At 39.9% G+C, this 15,633-nt stretch overlaps 1 protein-coding gene across 5 annotated transcripts in view; it reads right to left on the reverse strand.

Annotated features, from left to right (window-relative positions):
- The window catches only part of PAG1 (phosphoprotein membrane anchor with glycosphingolipid microdomains 1), a 108,216-nt gene that overhangs the window by 49,667 nt on the left and 42,916 nt on the right, over positions 1 to 15,633 (reverse strand). The gene's annotated exons all lie outside the window — the stretch shown is intronic.

The following is a 15,633-nucleotide window of genomic DNA, read 5'->3' on the forward strand; positions in this document are numbered from 1 at the left end:
GCACAGAGCTGCTCTGACCCCATAACCACGCTCCGGAGCCGCTGAGCACGCTGCCTGCCCGCTCCTGCCCCACAGCAGCACCAGTTAATTTTCAAGAAGGCACGATGCTTCATGATCTCCATGAGCAACTAGAGGATGAAACAATAAACGACATCCTCAGCAGATGTTTCCAGCTGTCACTAGGCACAGGAGGAGACAGCAGCAGCTTAAATCTCAGTTTTCTGCAAAGCTTTCCTAGGAAATCAGAGGCAAAGCCAAAAGCCCTTTTAAAATCAGATATCCATAGTTTTCTTGTTTTGGAAGGACTACCATATGCATAGATTTAATTCAACTTCAGCTCTGCTTTCCTTCCTATGAGAAAATGAGAAGCAATGTCTGGCTCAAGGTGAGACAGTGATGATTCCTGCTGAAACCAAATAGAATATTACAGTTTAACTCAAATATTCCCAAGCCAAGCTCTATGATAGATGTGAGATATGTGTTCCTCCACATTAATTATAGATGAGATCCTAAAACACTGCAAGCGAATGGAGCAGCAAGGAGCGCTCTGTTTTCCTCTTGAAGTAAATCCCAAGGAACACACATCCCTTGGGTGCAGCACAGCTATGAACTCATTCCAGTCCCTGATGAAGTCCTGCAGCCTTACAGTATTTTCCCAGGCAATTAGTATTAATTGGTGACTTGCTGGCAGTCTCCCAGGGGCCCCATCTCACCCTTTTAGCCAGTCCTACCAGATCAGCCTTGAGATGATCATCAGGGCTAGGCAGTCATCCTACTGCCCCACCTCTCAGGGCTCCTTCTTGCTCTGGTATTTTTGGGGACTTTGGCAAAGATTACTTTGAGTAACCAACAATCAAAGATATGCCTCTTCCAAATTAATATATTTGAGTTTGTAACACGAGACAGCAAAGCAAGAGGGTGACTTCTAGAGAGAATTTATAAGCACTTTTAAAAAATAAGTTGTTTGGAAGCATTTCACTGAAGCTAAACTCCAAATTAATTTTCAGGAGAACTGAGAAGCAGAGCTCAGTTCAGTGTCTGGATAGTAAGAGATCTGTAAAACTCTGCACCTTGTACTTAAAATTAAGCTGATACAGGGTAGCTGTAAATGAGCAATCATCTCTTCTAATTTTATTATTTAATTCTTAAGGATTTCCTTTTATCTATTAAAAGATAAAATTTGTCTTAAGCAACATGTCAAATGGACTTAAATAGGATTAAGAATGCTTTATGTAAGTAGAGTTCCAAAACTCCATGGCAATAAATAAAATCAGATGTTCATTGATTGAACATTGTAAACATCTAGAACACAGAGTAGCTTCCAAGGTCATTTTCACAGTGTGAATCTCTTTTTGCAGAATTACATAAGTAATCTCCAAAGTTTAAAAACTGGTACTGAGGTGGTTATTCAGAGTCAAAAGGATGCCTGAAAAGAGAATTGTGCAGGGATCAGCCTACACACACCACTCAAGATCTAGTAAAGGATGCAATATTTAATGGTAAAATACATTAGGAAATGCTTGTGGCCAGAGGCAAGCAGAACTACTTCAACTAAAACAGGTCAAGTGTAATCAAGAGCAATGTCCAACAGGCCACCTTTATTCCTTCTCCTAAGTTTCCAGTACTCAGCGTTGGTGTTACTCTTCTCATACCACTTTTGTCTTTTACTGTACAACATACAGAAACCACAACATAACATAAGTAGATGCCTAAAAACGGTGTATTGTGGCTTGGAGGTAGTTAAGAGCACTAAAGATGGTTATTTCTCTTGGAAATCTTGAGTCTGGAGTGGAGGAGCCTGCCTGTGCCATCTGACTTCATCTCTAACAAGTTGCACCTTTAGATTTTACTTAAGGGATCGTGTACTTAGTGTACATAAACTCAAATGTGAAAGCCAAAACTCAGTTCTTACACTGGTCAACAGATGTAGAGAGATTTATCACTTACAGAGAAGTTGTTTATTTGACATAGCTTATTGATTTATTTTTTTTTTCCTTTGGAGATACTTCTCTTTCTGAATCTTTGTGATCCTACTTGATTTCCATTTTTAAAAGACCTTACTGTCTTTTTTCCCCCATCTATGGCAAGTAAAGATCCAGATATTATTTGTCAGGGCCCCATGAAAAATGAATACGTTCAGACTATTCTCATAAACCCTTCAGAAGTACAGAAGAAAACCTCCCTTTCACTGGTGTAATTTCCAGCAATTCCATTAACTTCCAGTATCTTTGGATGTACACCATCAATCTGAGACAGCTTTCACCTCTATCTCACACATCCTTAGCTCTCAAAGTGTATTAAGACCACAAGGATATTACTCAGGGCAACTTAGGTGGCAGAAGAATTCTGCCATTCTACAGAGGGATGGATTAAGGAACCACAGAATAAAAGCTTCAGAGAAGACCTCCATAAATTGTGCAAGAGAAGGAGCACAGCACACATCCTCTGGCAGGGTCAGGAAGGTGCCACACATGTCTTTGGAGGTGTAGAAAACTATCAGGTTTCTTAGTATGATGCTATCCTGAAAAACCTGGTTTGCTTACTGGATTTTAAAATACACACATGTTCAGACTCCCACTTTACAACTACAACTAAGAGAAAGAGGGACTCAAAACTCAGTTTTCTGAAAACATGAGGCCAAGAGATTCCTTTCCCAAAAATGTATGCCAAGACTTACTGCCACTCCAATACCCTGATAGCAAACTCAATCTTTACAAATAGAAAGGAAACATCTTTAAACAAATTATGAACATCTCTGCCCATACAGATAAGACTTATACTTGTAAATTACTTCTCTAATAAGTGTTACATCAAATCTCCAGTGAGTCCAGGGTAGATGTGTTCAGTCTGCATTAGGTGATAATGAAGCCTGAACCCAAGAGATCTTAGTTAAATTTGGATTAGCTATTGATGAAAACCAATTTGATAACACTGCTTATTCTAGACTTCCCTCAATTACAGTTTTTCCAGTCAAACTTGTCCCTGCTATTCCTTTACTTCCAGTGACTTCTATTTGTAGTGTTTTGTGGCATTGGTACATGCCCCTCATCAGGTCCTTCTACTTGCCTGAGATAAATGCTGGATCATATCAGCTGCTCTCCATCTATAGGAGACTAAACACAAAATTGCACTTAATCAAGCATCACCTCTGGCTCTGGCTGGGAGCCTGCCAGAGCAGGGAAGTGCAGATCTCCCAGACATGCTGAAGGCAAATGCACACCAGACTGCTCCCACTGCTGAGAGGTCTGTATTTCATTCTGAGCTATTGATCAAACTGAAGTGTTTTACTTGGGCACAGATCATTTGGGTCTATGCTCTGCTCTCTGCTAAAAGCTCTTTAACTCTTGACTAACTCAGGTCATGTGGATTTTTAGCTTGGCATAACTTGCATGTGTCCAAAGCCCCTTCACAGAACAGTCAAACCAAAGCCTTACAAAGATCAGACATCTACCAATACAATCTAAGTCTAATATTCTGTACTACAAGAATGCAAATAATTTTCTTAAATAATTTTTCTTATGGCAATTTGCTTGCAACATTACAAACTACTACAAACCCAGCAAAGTACTTAAGAATAACTGATGCAATTTGCAAATTTATTTCTCACCTGTCTGATAAGCATTGATAGTGGAACTGAAACTTTCCCCTCATCTAAGATGAAAGCATTTGAGCATGACTTTTTGGTTTCCCTTTGTAGTAACCAGAATTTCCAACTGTTTTTTTCACCCATGTACTTGATAGATTAAGGCTTGTTTCCTCCAGACAAGACCAAATGTATTCAATCTGTTACAGTCAAGACTAAATACTTACATATGGCTTCCTAATGTTACTCATTAGGACATAGATGGCTACAAATGTGCTTCCTTTGACTTCAGCTGTCTTTTATTTTCCCTGCAGCTTGCTCATTTTTGTTAAAAATGGAGAAAGGAATCAAATTACTAAGTTTTCATTTTCCACTCTTCCTAATTTTCAAATTTATGCCATTTATAAGGCCCAACTATTCTATGACAAGAGTTTTTTACACCATTTAACAAGACCAAAATCTTGAAGGAACAGAGGTTTTTTCTTCTTAATCCTCTCCTGCATTCACCCACTTCTCTTATTTCCCACTCCTTAATTAAATTTCAGGTAAAAGATCTTTCTGACACAAGATATCCAAGTGTTTTCAGATTTGGCTAAAAAATTCTGCAAATCCATTATTCCACATTGTGATATCTAACCAGGAGAAACCCTCCTGCATTATTTAAATACATGGACAAGATCTGATTATCTAAATCAAATTGCTAAACTCTAATGCACAAGGGAATATGATTTTTTAAAAAAAATGTCCAATATGATTAGAGTATGCTCAAAATAATAAGATACTAGTGGGCAGAGGTTCTGGAAATGGAAGTGACAGCACTCTAATCAAGAAAATAGCCACCAGAAGATATAAATCTACTTACAAGGGTTTAATTTTGAGATTATAAGCGCAAGAAGCAAAAAATTACATTCTCCTGTCATTTGTTGACAAGCTGTGACAGGGAGAAGCTTTGTCACCACTTTATCACTACCCATGACTTCTCTGCATCTTGCCTCCGATGGCTGACTTGCATTTCTGAGTCCTGATCCTGTCAGACCTGTTTGAATTATCCCAGTTTTTCTGCCATGAGTGGTGGCATCCTACTCAGCAAAAACATACCAGATAAATCTCTGTTCAGGAAACTGCAGTATATGAAAAGTAATTATTAAAATACTATTTTTTCTGTACAAGCATTTGCACAAACTATATAAGTCCTCTTACCACAGCCACTGCCACACAGAAACTGTGGAAGCACTGGAAGCACACTTAAGTATTGCATCAGTGATAAAAGTGTCCACAGCATTTATTTATTCATAAAACAAGGAACATAAAAACCACAAAAACACCTGCCCCCCCAGGAACCTTTGTTTAACCACAGTGAGTTAAGATAGTATTAATACTCAAAGTTTAATTTCAGGAAAAACAGGATGGGATGTAGACCGTCAGCTAACCGTTCTTGCTCTCTTTGATTATCACTATATCTTTCAGAGTGAAAACTGGTTTAAAAATCAGGAAAAACAAGATGGACAACCTCAGACCCAATCCAAACAAAAAGCTGGTTAACTACATCAAACATTTTTAATGCAACTAAAGCTCTTTGTGCTGTCCTCCTGAGTACTCACAGGATATAGCAGTGAGCTGGCTGCCCCTGCAGCTGCTTCATGTGACACTTGACTGAAATCCATCAGTGCTGCCCATAGTTTGACCTATGTTTCTGGTATAAAAGAAAAAAAATCCTAAAGGATCTGCTGACCCCTCTGATTCAAACAGCTTTTGAAGCAGGTGAACAGCAGATCAGTAAGAGATGGTGTTTCCACCTCCTTTCTGCTGCTGTGGGATTTTATGATTCTTGCCTGGACTCCACACTACCTGGCTTTTTAATCTAATATTGTCCTTCAATGCTTTGTTCTCCCTTAGAGATACCTGTCAAGGATGGATGGAGACATATCTGAAAGCCTCACCCAAGCTTGGTTCACCAGACTGAACTGAAAGAATCCAGAGACTAATTAAAAAGGAATGTAAAAGAGCAAATATTCCAAGTGCCTGATAAAACGAGTCTTACACAAGGGTGCTGAGGAACTGGGCCCTGCCCTGACTTGAAGTATCCTTTAAACAATCACTTCTGAGAGGGAAGTGGCCCAACAAGCCAGAGCTGTCTGTCCACCAGGGGAACTCCATAAAAGCTCTCAAAGTATCTGCTAGTAAAGGCTTTGCCCTGGTCACAGAGCAAAGCTGTGACAGACATTCATTGGCTTAGGTTTTTATAAATAACTAGTACCAACACAATGAAAGCTATCTTAGGCATCAAGAATACATTCCAGCTAGCAAGCAGACCCAGCTTTTGGCAGGCCCCCAGCCCAGCAGCCTTTGGTACACAAAAGCCACCTGCAAGGGAGAGGTGACCCTGTAAAGTGAAGGCTCTACAGGAGCATGGCTCAGTAAAGCAGGCACTGCCAAATGGGAAGTGCTGGGGCAGAGCACCCTGGCCAGCCTCCCCCCCATTTCAGTGGGTGAGTTTTGCAGACAGCTGTTTTTTGGGTGTCACCACCTACCACCCTCCTCCTGTGCACAGGAGGTGACATGTGGAGTGGACTGACAGATGGAGAGTGCAGAGCACCACTGCTCTGACCAGGGTCCCAACAAGGACTCCCCAGAATATGTGTATGCCTCTCCCTTTTGAAAATGACCTTTCCAATCACTCTGCCAGTAAGAACATAATATAATGTCTAAAGGAAACCTGCAGTAACTTGTGGATGATAAGATTTTTTTAAAACTCTTCAAATGTGACTTCTTCATTTACATGAGTGGCTGAGACAGCCAGAGTGTTAGTGAACATATTCACCACCTCCAGACTCCACACTGGACTAAATGCACTGGAGAAGACACTTAACAGAATTTCCTATGCCAACTCATTGAACTGGGAGAGATACTAGCATAAAATCCTAAATCCCAGAAATGGGATTTACTTAATCAAGCAAGCTTTGCCAGAAGATGTAATCACACACCACATAAGATTACATTAGCCATTTAGAAAGAAAAAAAAAAACCACATACTTAACCAACTCCTGAAATTCTGTTTTGATATTTGCATTAAATCCATGCAAATTGTATGGGCTTCAGCATGTGTTTTCTCCCACACCAAAGCAGCCAGATGGACAGCCAGGGATGTGAGAAAAATATTTTCTACTAAGCCTGAGGGGAGATGAAGAAGAAAAGAAGCCCCATGTGCTTCTCCCCAAGTCCAGTACATACATCCCTCTCCTCTCCATACTGTGAGCCTGCTTTTCACAGAGATCCTTCCTTTGACCATGGAGAAAGCAGTGGCCTGGGCAGCCAGTGGGCAGGACTCCTGGCACACCTCACCCACAGCCAGGAAATACACCTGGGGTGCTCAGTGCTGAGTCAGAGCAGGAAAACGTCTGGGGGTCCCCACCTTCACTGCCCTGCCACCCAGCAAGGCCTGGGAAGAGGGGCACACACAGCCATCACTTATTGTAACACAGAAGGTGGCTTTGCATAAATAGCTTTTGTTCCACTAAAATTCATCTGCACAGCTTGCTTCCTTCCTAACAGTTGTTAATGGATTTCATTACAGTTTTTCTCCTTTTTCATGTGCATTCCTCCCTCCATGAAGAAGGCATGGGAGCAGCTGCAGCCAGCTGTGAGCTTCCCCACTGGGACCCTGACTGCTGCCTCGGAGACACAGTGACAGTCCCACGATGATGGAGAGCATCTTAACTGCAGCAAGATTGCTTGCTGCCACCGTGGGAATCCTGGCAGCAAAGTGCTGCTCACATTCCAGCCAGGGACAAGATGAGTGGGCCTTACACACTGAAAGAAGAAGCACTTCATTTGAATTCAGTGGGGCAGAAGAAACAAATTCATCATGCAGAATGTTTAGGAAAGCCTCAGTCCTTTTGAAGTGTTTCAGGAATAATGTTCAACAAATGGTAATTGTACCCTCCCCACCTTTGCTTTTAATAACTGAGGAAGGGAAAGACAAAACATTCATTCTCTTTTTCCATCATTTTAAAAATCCAATCTTTGGGTGGCTGTTAGCATCCTCCAAGCATTAGATACCAGAATTCACCTTATGTCAAAGCCTGAATAGCTTTGCTTGGACAAATCTCCTAGAAACATCAGCTTGGAAAGCCTGGGAAACAAATCAGCACTTCCTGACATGGGAAGCATCTTAGCCAATAATCCCAACTGAAGTGGATCTCTTCATTGTTTTACTTTCCTAATTTTATAGAACACCAAGAAAGTACATTCAAATGAGGGTATTTCACATATGCAGCCACTTCAAAATAAAACCCAGATGTTAAGAACACAAAATACCAGATATATGCAGATATTCTCCAAGTGATTCTATTAGGACAGAGATATACTGGGTTGGCAGATACACTTTCAAAAATTACAGAAATCTCCTTGCCTCTCCCCATCAAGCTTTTACTGCTTTGTTAGTTGGCTTAAGTTCAGTCTTTCAATTAATTCCAAATCCTGATAAAATAAAACTTATTTTGCTTGATCCTAAGCTCATATAGCACAGGAAGAGCTGAATGCAAAAATGTGAGTAAGTTAAGCAGTCATTTAGATATTTGCATATTTAAACGGGCATTCTTTGTAGTAATTTAATGCTGTCAAACAAGCACGAGAGGCATCAAATGCTTTAGCTTTTATATTGCTCCTTACTGATATAATAATAATTGCCAACAGATTCTTAAAAAAAAACCAAAACAACAACAACACAACAAAAGAAACCCACTCACCATACTATTTAGGGGTTTTATAACAATATTTAACAGAGGAGAGAGCATAAAAGGGGAAGAACCTGAAGTCATGCCTCCAGGCAAAGTACATATTAACCACTCACTATGTGCAAAACCACTGTTCATAGATACAAAGACAAGACCAGTCAAGGACCAGCCTTCTCTGAATTCTGCTCCTTGCTCCTGTTCTTCAGCCACCCCTTTGCTGCAGCACCCCTGTCCTTCCCTTGCCTGCTGCTCCAGCCCCTCTCCTCCAACAGTGTTAGCAGCCTCACAGCACTGCATATTGCTTACTTGATACATCACTGAACCAACACAACATAAATCCCCCAGGCACACCAAAGCACTGCTACATTAATGCTTCATCTATGCTGCAAGAGCATCTTTTAAAATGCCCAGAAAAATGTTTTACAAGACCATGGTTTTGTTCTTGCAGCAGTCTAACCAGGAAGTGGTTAAAACAAAGGTGAAAAATCACAGCAAGTAATCTGAAAAGCTGTATTCCCATCATGTTTGCCACTTCCAATCCTGTTTTTTCCTATACAAGTCTTTGTGCAGTTGCTCTGTTGAAATCATTAGGAAGGCTCTGGCTTTCTGCAGGTGGGTAAGGCCACAACCTGATCCTGTGTGCAGGACCAACACCTCTTCACCCACTGTGAGCCTGTGGTGCTGCATCAATCCTTTATTTCTCCAGACACGCCTGCTTAGGAAGAAGCTTTTACAGAATTGTTTTAAATACATTCTGTCCCACACAAGCATGCAGCCAAAAAAGTTTAAAGCCTGCTCTTGACATAGTCTTTTTCAATACAGATGGGAGTTCACAGGAACCATTTGTCTTTCACATTTGTGTTTTCAGCTTTACAATTTCCATTTGCTCAAGAACTCTTGTCACATCTTATTCTTATTTTAGTGCTAGCCCTAAAAGAGCTACAGAGATGGTAATTTTGACTCAGCATCATCCTCCTATCCTCAACTGTAAAAAAGACAAAAGAAACAGTCCTACCCCTCCATGTAATGTTATTTTCTCACTAATAGTGTCTGAAAGGTGGATAAATGTGTGAAAATGAAAGAGTTGCACATATGAGAGGAGAAGGATTCCTGCCACTGCAAAGAGCCCATCTTCTGCATTTTCCTGACTCAGCAGCAAACTAGAGACACTCCCAAATGGTGACAATGAGCAAGAAAGTTTGCTTTGCAAACAATTCCCTTTTTTTAAAGCCTTGCGAGGGAACTATTTGATAGTGTTAAAGTTTTTTTCTCTTAAACATGCAATTCTCTACTGAAAGCAGATAATGTTCAGTAAAATACTGGAAAAACAAGTGGCTTAGGATTATATACAGTCAGTTGGGCTTTCTCTAAAGAAGCACTACACCCTTTACAGCCTGAGAAGCTGAGTTTCTAGAAGCCAAAAGAAGCAGTGTGGAGTAACTGAAGGCTTGTGTCAAAGGACAGCAACAGGCAGAAGCCCACACAATGGGTCTGCATCACAACCACACTAATACCCTCCTACAAAAGGGCAGGAGCCATAAATAGGAATTAAAGGGAAGATTAACTCCCAGTGGTTTTACATCTAAGAGGCATATTACTGGGGCAGCAACACCAGCCAGGAGGCTTGGATCCCAAAAGCCAGCTTGGTCACCACTCCAAACCAGATCTTGACTGTGTGACATCTCCAGCAGAACACCCTGTGAATGTTGCAGATGAGGAGGCTTTGGAGAGCTAATGTGGAAAATATGTAACAGAGCATGTCTCATTCAAATAACCTCATTTGTGGCTTTAGATTTTAAAAGGGACAAAGATAAAACCAAAGAAATTACACTTGCCATCACTGTCAAGAAGTGGAATATACTATATAAGCTGAGAAATTATAAATACAAGAGCTTAGGAGTACAGAAAGAACTATGTGAAATCAGAAATGTGTCTTGCAATAAAGTTATGAAGAGAGTAACAAATAGAACTAGCAAAAATACTGGTACTTTCAAAAAATAAAACTACAGAAATCATCAAGTTCAAATTAAAACTACTTAGCTACAAGTATGAAAAAAAAATACACCTACGAAGAAGAAAAGAAAGCAAAATAGACTTACCAAGATATGCAGCTATGCTAAAATAAAGCCATATTAAATTCTGTGCAAGATTCTTTGCCTTATTTTTGTTTTTTTAAATTAGACAGTAGTGCTTGCCATCTGTTTGGGGACAGCACACAACAAGAGTCCTGAAGCCCTGAAAAAATCTGTACCAGAAACCTCCATGCTGACTCTGCTACCCCATTGCACAGCCACACCAAGTGCAGCTCTCTGTGGTGTCTCATGGCAAGCCTGCCTTGAGGGTCTGACTGCCTGGGAAGAGCAATGCCAGAACACATAAAGAAACTTAGACAAAAGTTCCTTCCTAATTCTATCCCATGCAAGGACTTGAATCTTCAGCTTTTGTGGCAAATCATCACCTTTCAATATTTTATCCTGCCCACCCCAAGCACTGCTACTGTGAGCACTTCCAGGCTGAGGGAGACTGCTACCACATCAATATTCATCAAGGAGATCCTGAAGAAAGTTCATTTATTTTTCAGAATTATTACAGTTAATTGGAAACATCTGCTACAACTATCAGTGTGCCAGGAGCATCCCAGTCTACTAGGCAGTCTCTGCAGGAATACCCACTCTGTCCTTTCTGGAGAGGTTTTGCCAACGGCATCGTTATTGTCAAAGAAAAAACACCATAAGACTAATGGGCCAAATGCAGAATTTAAATTGTCTCTGCTCATTTTCACACAAAGTAGTAACATATGTTGTGCTGTCACAGCTGTGAAAGATATTTTCATCTCCATGTTGGCTTTTAACTGCTTTCTTGCAGTGAACCAGGTCAAAGAGTTTTGGGAACAGTGCTCCCCTCTGATACCCAGTAGCATCCTTAACCTAATAGAGTGCTGCAGTGAGAACATCCAGGCACAAGCAATCAACATTTCACATTTGTATTGAGATTAATGTCAATACATTACAGGAATGTAAGTACACTGTTTAATGTAATGTGGCTGTTGAATATTTGTTGAAGTATTTATGTGAATAAAGAATAACTGTTGGAATGTCCAGTGGAAAAATGTTCCTGTGGGGATAGAATGCAGCCTAGCTATGAAGTATTTGTGAATTCCAAATAAATATTCACTGAGACCTAGTGAAAATCTGGGCTGGAACTTGCAAACATTGAATTTCTAAACAGGTTGTCAATCATAATGAAAAATGCATGTGCAGACTGGACTTCCTAAGCCTTCTGTCTAAATCCATTGTAATTTTGGTTTTTAATAGGCTGAAATGTGAGGTATTATCATTTTTAGAAAAAGATTCTGTCAAAATTGTGAATTATTAATGGAAATCACAATGTCTTTTTTTTTTTTTAAAGAAAAAAGATGAACAAGACATCAATATTAAGGAGTGAAGCATGGTTGTATCTCTGATGAAGTGAGATGAATGTTTATGCTATAGACTTTGCCCATAACAGCTGGAGACTTTTTACTGTCTGTATGAGGCAGCATGATGGAAAAATTTGTTAAAAAGGTGAGGAATAATTACTCAGAACCTCCAAAGACATCTTTGAAGCAGATGTTCTTCCTTGAGATTCCAGACTAGAAAATGTTACTCAGGGAGAGAAAAAAAGCAAAAGAAAAGCATTGATATTTTGAGCCTTTTTTTTTTTTTTTTTAATTAAATTGCTATGGGTAAAATTTTCACACAGATGGTCACTATGAATTCTCATCCCAAACCAGATTAGAAATAGATTTTCTTTTTACATGAAGAGCAGAAATCAATCTTCTGAAATGTAATCTTCTTAGGTCCTTGCCTATTCCAAGGGTAAGAAGAACTACAAATTTCTTGTTTAACAATGTGGGAATGTACAATTTTTTGTCTACACCATTAAGAAGTTTCAAATCAAGGTGAAAGAACTTGCACACATCAACATAAAGAAAAAATGAACTGTGAAAAGCAAGAAGACCATGGAATGTCTGGACACATATTTTCATTTGGCAGAATTGTGATGCTGATAGTAATAAAGCAAAAATAATAAGGCCTCTGATTGAAAAAGCATCGCTTATTGTCTAAAACACAATAGTTCCCACACTATACTATAACTGCAGCAATAATTAGGATGTGAACTTCTGATCCAGTTTTCTTCCTTTTATGTAATAAGGGCACAAAGACCTTAATCACTTCATCTCATGAGTTTGTTCAAACTGATTTGTATTTTTTTCTGCCTTCTTCAAGAAGAGACAGTGATAAGGCAGGTAGTGATTATTAGTGAATATCAAGAGATATTAAGTGAATAAACCCATGGATCTCAGAGTTCAGGTTCAAGTTCAATGCCAGTTAAGAAGCATTCTTGAACCCTGATGATACTGCTATATAAAAATAATAATACAACTGCTCTGCAATTTTAAGGCATAATCAGACAGAAAATTACAGAGTGAAGTGTACAGTCTCTGAGCACATTCATTGGTCTTTATGCCATGAAAAATAAAATCCTTTCACTCATTTGGACTGTGAAGCAGTTTTTTCTCAGACAAGCAGTGAGTGGGCAGTGCCACAGTGCCTCTGTCCCCTTGGGGAAAGCCCTGATGAAACTGTCCTGGATTCACTGCAGAAATGCAGAAGCTGTACTCACAGGGAAGTGGGAGATGTGCCATTTCTGTTGGGATTAAACAGAACTAGATGACAGAAAGAAAAATCACACATTCTTGTCTGTAGCACCAAGTCACTCTTGATTCTCATGTTTGTTGGCTTGCCATGCTGCACGTCTGACACAAAAGACAATCTTACTCTCAAAGCACAGTAAATCAGCAAGTAAAATTCTTGGAATAACAACACTGAAATCTGTCCAACACTTTCCTAAAAATGCATATTAAATCTGCTTCAGCCATGAAAACTTGATTAATGTGTTTAATATATTTGGAAGAAATAATCATTCATGTCAAGGGTAAACAGTGCTAGCATGGAAACTGGGTGAGAATAATAGGAAGGGGAAGAAAAAAAAAAAAAAAAAAAAAAGCAGCAGTTACTTCAAGATACAATCCCACTACCAATAACCATGGTCATAACTAATCCAAAAAGCAATATACCCTAAGTGGAGTAAACTGTCATATCCACTGTATGATAGTTAAGGCAAAATTAGCATTAGCATATAAATAAATGAAACTAATGGCTGGATTTGCTGTGAAATCTTAAATTCTGCTTTTTCATGATTAGGGAGAACAGAAATAGTTACACGTCTTCTCCTGAAACCCACAGAGCCCAACAAACCTCAAAGGAACACATGCAGGGAGGGAAGATGAGCAGCCACAGAAGTGGGGAAGAAGCAGCAGCTGCTCTGACCCAACACAAGCACCACAAGCTCAGCTGCAGTCTGACCCTGAGGCACAGAGATCCCCACCACATCCTCCTCTGACACTGAAGCTCCCTCCCCAGTGCACCCAGATCCCCTCCCAGTGGCAGTGTCCAAGCAGCAGTGCTTTGCCCAGGGCACAGTGATGGTACCAAGGGTACCTGCACATGCCTGCCCTTGGCACAGCACAGCTCACACTCACCCAGAGTGTGCCTGCCATGGAAAGCCAATTCAAACAATCAATTTAAGAGCTCCAGCCTGCCTTTGGGAACTGCAAAAACATGGGATGTGGCTCTTACCATCAGGACATGGCTCTCTCTTGTCTTCTGAGAGTAAAACTCATGTGCTGTAAAAAGGGTTTTTTTCTATTTCTCTGCAGGCAGACCATTATTTCAGCAGTGCTTATGAGCAGTGATGGCTGATCATCCAAAGAGATGCAGAAACCCACACATTCCCACAGCAGCAAAGGGCCTGGGATCAGAGGATATGACTGACAACCATCCCTCCAGGAGCTGCAGAGTTTGCTCTCTCTCAAGTCTCCCCCTTTCCTGCTGTGCTGCAGCTGCGTGCACAAGAACACATCATCCTTCCTGCTGCTCACAGTGCACTGACACTGACACCACTGGGGAATGCTCCAAACACATGGAAGCAGCTAGCAATTTAATTAAAACATCCACACACAGAGAGCACATGCACATCCCATTCCTCAAGAGAAACACCTCAAATAAATACAGCAGCACAGGACTGCAAGGAAACTCATGAGTCCCTTCTATGAACTCCATGATGCTCCATCCTAAAGCTGCTCTTTATTTTTTACCTCTGCTACACCTGGGAAAGTGCAAAGAGATAATCAGGGACTGCTTTTTATTGCCTGGCTTCACTTTACCCAGAGTAAATAGAATGACCTTGCACTTTGCACCATTACATTTCATGCCATACCTATCTCACCAGCTCAGAAGAAAACACAATCCTTGTAAGATGCCATGATCCTCTTCTGAAACACCAGTGACTCTTAGCTTCGAGTCACCTATAAATTTGTAAGAATTCTGTCACCTGTCAAATACATAAGCATATTATTACTTACTTATGACAATGATAGAAAAATATTAAACATGCTTTATCTCCTTTGAGGAATTTAATTAGCAGATTCCCTTTGGCCCAACACTCCCATTTAAAGATAAATATTGAGATCTCTTTATTCAATTCTCAACATATTTAAAATTTCTTCTATGAATCTTCTTTTTCTCTTGCCATATTGATAGATCTCCATGTGGGTACCACATTCAAATTCTTTATCAAGACTGAGATGAATCACGTCTATTGCTTTTATTTAGCAACAGAATTGAAGAAGATGAAACAGCTAACCTTGGCACAAAAATATTTATTAATTATTTTTTATTTTATCCCATTTTCCATTTATGTTGTTCTAAAATATTATGTATTCTAGAGGTTGGCCTAACAGGCTGTTATTTTCCAAAATCTACTTCCCCTGGCAGCATCTCAAAATCTGAAGTTTACATATTGTATTTCTCATTCTCATGCCCCAGTGTTCAACAAATTCTTTAGAAAGTCTGCAATCTCAAGTAACAAAAAGTGGCTTTCCAGGGAGGAACAAAAATGCTTTTTAGAAGTAAAAATCTGACAACTTCTGCAACTGCAAGCCTCTGCAAAAGAAGTGATGGATGTAATTTCTCTGCCTTGTCCCTGAAACTGAACTACTGTTTCAATGTTGCACTACACTGGTTTTCTTCAATAGGTAATCTGGGAAACGTGATTCCTTTTAAAGAGGCCTCCCAAATCAAACATAAAATCAAATATCTCCCCATAACTTAATGGGTTAAAAAGGTCAATCTTCACCACCAAAGTACTTGTCCAACTCTCAATAGCAAATTTAATTTCTGTCATCTGGAGTAAACATGTATAATGCAAATG

This window comes from Erithacus rubecula (genome assembly GCF_903797595.1).
Source record: "Erithacus rubecula genome assembly, chromosome: 3".
Lineage (NCBI taxonomy): Eukaryota > Metazoa > Chordata > Aves > Passeriformes > Muscicapidae > Erithacus > Erithacus rubecula.